The sequence below is a fragment of the Schistocerca gregaria genome, chromosome 3 (assembly GCF_023897955.1).
Source record: "Schistocerca gregaria isolate iqSchGreg1 chromosome 3, iqSchGreg1.2, whole genome shotgun sequence".
Lineage (NCBI taxonomy): Eukaryota > Metazoa > Arthropoda > Insecta > Orthoptera > Acrididae > Schistocerca > Schistocerca gregaria.
This window is the reverse complement of record NC_064922.1, coordinates 584,253,156-584,258,155: the sequence shown is the minus strand read 5'-3', so window position 1 is coordinate 584,258,155 and position 5,000 is coordinate 584,253,156. Positions and strand designations below refer to the sequence as shown.

The 5,000-nt window shown below is 53.3% G+C and overlaps 1 non-coding gene across 1 annotated transcript in view; it reads left to right on the top strand.

Moving 5' to 3' along the window:
* Positions 1-3,675: 3,675 nt before the first annotated feature.
* LOC126357224 (small subunit ribosomal RNA) overlaps positions 3,676-5,000 on the top strand; it is a 1,893-nt gene continuing 568 nt past the window's right edge. Inside the window, exon 1 of the ribosomal RNA XR_007566174.1 lies at positions 3,676-5,000. This exon is cut by the window's right edge and continues 568 nt beyond it. This is a non-coding gene — a ribosomal RNA (small subunit ribosomal RNA).

Here is a 5,000-nt window from a genome sequence, read left to right as displayed (position 1 = left end):
GTGTGAACCGCACTCGACCCAGTCACCCTATCTCACAGTCCACTCTGTGTGTAACAAAGCGAAAGCACCAAAGCACTATCGTTCAACAACATCCATTTTATCCTCGCTGCCACAGGACACTATCCAAACAACGACAAGAGGAACGTCACGTCCACTAATAAGACAGAATGTCTCACATCACCCGCAAACAACGCAGCTCAAATCAGCCAGCAACACCCACAGTGGTCCACCCAGTATCAACACAGGACGCAACGCCACGCCACAACACAAAAGGTACAAGTAATAAAATACCCTTTGGCCACACCCCTTATAAAGGCATCGAACCAACCCACCACCTGACACCAGCCAAACGTACATCCTGATTTGACACATCTCTGGCAACCTAACCCACGTTGGCCCTTAACCTAACCCACGTTGGCCCTTAACCTAACCCACGTTGGCCCTTAACCTAACCCACGTTGGCCCTTAACCTAACCCACGTTGGCCCTTAACCTAACCCACGTTGGCCCTTAACCTAACCCACGTTGGCCCTTAACCTAACCCACGTTGGCCCTTAACCTAACCCACGTTGGCCCTTAACCTAACCCACGTTGGCCCTTAACCTAACCCACGTTGGCCCTTAACCTAACCCACGTTGGCCCTTAACCTAACCCACGTTGGCCCTTAACCTAACCCACGTTGGCCCTTAACCTAACCCACGTTGGCCCTTAACCTTACCCACGTTGGCCCCTAACCTTACCCACGTTGGCCCTTAACCTAACCCACGTTGGCCCTTAACCTAACCCACGTTGGCCCTTAACCTAACCCACGTTGGCCCTTAACCTAACCCACGTTGGCCCTTAACCTAACCCACGTTGGCCCTTAACCTAACCCACGTTGGCCCTTAACCTAACCCACGTTGGCCCTTAACCTAACCCACGTTGGCCCCTAACCTAACCCACGTTGGCCCCTAACCTAACCCACTTTGGCCCCTAACCTAACCCACGTTGGCCCCTAACCTAACCCACGTTGGCCCCTAACCTAACCCACGCTGCACCTTAACCTAAGTTACGCTGCACCTTAACCTAAGTTACGCTGCACCTTAACCTAAGTTACGCTGCACCTTAACCTAAGTTACGCTGCACCTTAACCTAAGTTACGCTGCACCTTAACCTAAGTTACGCTGCACCTTAACCTAACTTACACTGCACCTTAACCTAACTTACACTGCACCTTAACCTAAGTTACACTGCACCTTAACCTAAGTTACACTGCACCTTAACCTAAGTTACACTGCACCTTAACCTAAGTTACACTGCACCTTAACCTAAGTTACACTGCACCTTAACCTAAGTTACACTGCACCTTAACCTAAGTTACACTGCACCTTAACCTAAGTTACACTGCACCTTAACCTAACTTACACTGCACCTTAACCTAAGTTACACTGCACCTTAACCTAAGTTACACTGCACCTTAACCTAAGTTACACTGCACCTTAACCTAAGTTACACTGCACCTTAACCTAAGTTACACTGCACCTTAACCTAAGTTACACTGCACCTTAACCTAAGTTACACTGCACCTTAACCTAAGTTACACTGCACCTTAACCTAAGTTACACTGCACCTTAACCTAAGTTACACTGCACCTTAACCTAACTTACACTGCACCTTAACCTAAGTTACACTGCACCTTAACCTAACTTACACTGCACCTTAACCTAACTTACACTGCACCTTAACCTAACTTACACTGCACCTTAACCTAACTTACACTGCACCTTAACCTAACTTACACTGCACCTTAACCTAACTTACACTGCACCTTAACCTAACTTACACTGCACCTTAACTGTCACATGTAACGTCACAGGAATGTAGCTTTGCCTAACAGCAACCCTCTGAACATAGTTCACTGCTTGGATCCTCTGGTGTCATGTGTATTTCTTGATGCCATGGTGCGTACCCTCACATAAAGGTCTTTCGAGTGTTGCGTACTTTCTACACAGTCCCGCTAACCACTGGAAGGGTGTACCGCTACAGAACGAATATCGCCCTCCCCTCCTGCCCTTCCAAGCTGGTCGGTCAGGCGTTTGTTTGTGAAATGAGCCTTGCAGCTGTTCAGTTGCATTCGGTTGTCGATGCAGTCAGTGTACGTTGTGGTACGGCCTGTGTGGACTGTCCGCTGATGTACGCGTAACCCACACTGATCATCCGTCGTTACGTACTGAGTGACATAATGTGGCACATGCTTGACCGTACACCGGCTGCGCCCTACAATGGCGAATCATAAGGGCCATATGTTGTGCACGATGCTACTTGTCTCGTCTCCCCATTACAGCGAGATTGCACTGTTGTACGCCGTACAGACATGTGGTAAGTAGGTACGGACGAAAGTATTGCATGTTGGCCCCCCCCCCCCCCCCCTCCTCCCTCTGCCGGGAATCAGCGTGAGCCGTCTGTTGATGTAGCGACGAGGGTTTTCCTATTTAATCGTATTGCCCCACACAACATGATAGCACGGTGGACCGCGTTCCACATCTGCGACATGCTACAGAGGCCGGTTGACAGTCGACCGCGCAAGGGACATTGCACACGTGCGCGGACCATCTTCCACGTGTTCTCTCGTGTACATGCCGCAGTGTGTATGTGGGCTGATGTAGCGTGTCGTGACACATAACATGCAGGCATGCCAGAATCGTAGATTTCGCAAATGTAGATTGACGTATACGTTTGCTGCCAAAGATCCGCAAATGAACTGGAAATCAGTTGTTGAGCGGTTGTTCGCGCTGCAGGTGCATCGGTGATAGCGACGATCGGTACATCTGTGAACCGGTTGTTTCGGCGGTACCCGCCATGCCCCCGAACCTGAGTTGGCCATGTGGGTATGAAGCGATACGAGGCTGTGGCTTGGCGGGACAGTCCCCGGCCGGTGAGGGGGGGCCGCCCGGCGTGCTGGCCGCGCGCTGCGTGAGCGCACGCACTACAGCCGGCTGGTGGGGGGCGCCCAGTGGCAGGAGCGCCGGCCGACGGGCCCGGCTGGCGTCCCAGCTATGCGCCGGCGCACCCTGCGCGCGGCGCCAGGCGGCCAAAGTGGGTTCTGCCGAGCCCGGTGCGAAGCGCGGTGGACATCTGCAGTGTGCTGGTCCGATTGCGGACTGTGTGCGTTGAGGATGCGCCGCCGCCCGGCACTCGGCGTCGCGACGCCGTCTGCTGCTCGGTCGCCCCCAGCGGTTCTCGCAGGTGGTTTGTATCGCAGCTCTGCGGACGTGTTGGCGCGTGCGCTGTGCTGGGAGAGTTCGCTTCTGCACCCAAGTGGGGCTTTGCCCTTCTGTGGCGCTGGCGTTGGAGCTGCCGGTCACCGTAGGTGGCGCGTGTTGTTTCCCGCCGGCAATGCCACGACAGCACGCTCCCGGGCCTCTGTCGGCAGCGGCAAGCTCAGTTGGGAGCACGGGTGTTCGCACTGAAAGCGTCTACTCGCCTATCTCCGGGCGATTGCGCCTCTCTCGAACCCGACCAAGTACTTAGGACGGCGCTGCGCGCCGCCGGGACCTGAGAGGGTTTCGAGGTGTATCGTGCAGGGGAGCTCAGCCTCCTCCTGTTTGCAGAATAATTGAGCGGACGCTTGCGTGTTCGCGCGGGCCCTCGGGACACACTCCCGGGCGGCCGGCTGCTCAGCTCTCGTTGACGCAGCTCCCTGGTTGATCCTGCCAGTAGTCATATGCTTGTCTCAAAGATTAAGCCATGCATGTCTCAGTACAAGCCGCATTAAGGTGAAACCGCGAATGGCTCATTAAATCAGTTATGGTTCCTTAGATCGTACCCACGTTACTTGGATAACTGTGGTAATTCTAGAGCTAATACATGCAAACAGAGTCCCGACCAGAGATGGAAGGGACGCTTTTATTAGATCAAAACCAATCGGATTGGCTCGTCTGGTCCGTTTGCCTTGGTGACTCTGAATAACTTTGGGCTGATCGCACGGTCCTCGTACCGGCGACGCATCTTTCAAATGTCTGCCTTATCAACTGTCGATGGTAGGTTCTGCGCCTACCATGGTTGTAACGGGTAACGGGGAATCAGGGTTCGATTCCGGAGAGGGAGCCTGAGAAACGGCTACCACATCCAAGGAAGGCAGCAGGCGCGCAAATTACCCACTCCCGGCACGGGGAGGTAGTGACGAAAAATAACGATACGGGACTCATCCGAGGCCCCGTAATCGGAATGAGTACACTTTAAATCCTTTAACGAGTATCTATTGGAGGGCAAGTCTGGTGCCAGCAGCCGCGGTAATTCCAGCTCCAATAGCGTATATTAAAGTTGTTGCGGTTAAAAAGCTCGTAGTTGGATTTGTGTCCCACGCTGTTGGTTCACCGCCCGTCGGTGTTTAACTGGCATGTATCGTGGGACGTCCTGCCGGTGGGGCGAGCCGAAGGCGTGCTTGCGCGTCCCGAGGCGGACCCCGTTGAAATCCTACCAGGGTGCTCTTAGTTGAGTGTCTCGGTGGGCCGGCACGTTTACTTTGAACAAATTAGAGTGCTTAAAGCAGGCAAGCCCGCCTGAATACTGTGTGCATGGAATAATGGAATAGGACCTCGGTTCTATTTTGTTGGTTTTCGGAACCCGAGGTAATGATTAATAGGGACAGGCGGGGGCATTCGTATTGCGACGTTAGAGGTGAAATTCTTGGATCGTCGCAAGACGAACAGAAGCGAAAGCATTTGCCAAGTATGTTTTCATTAATCAAGAACGAAAGTTAGAGGTTCGAAGGCGATCAGATACCGCCCTAGTTCTAACCATAAACGATGCCAGCCAGCGATCCGCCGCAGTTCCTCCGATGACTCGGCGGGCAGCCTCCGGGAAACCAAAGCTTTTGGGTTCCGGGGGAAGTATGGTTGCAAAGCTGAAACTTAAAGGAATTGACGGAAGGGCACCACCAGGAGTGGAGCCTGCGGCTTAATTTGACTCAACACGGGAAACCTCACCAGGCCCGGACACCGGAAGGATTGACAGATTGAT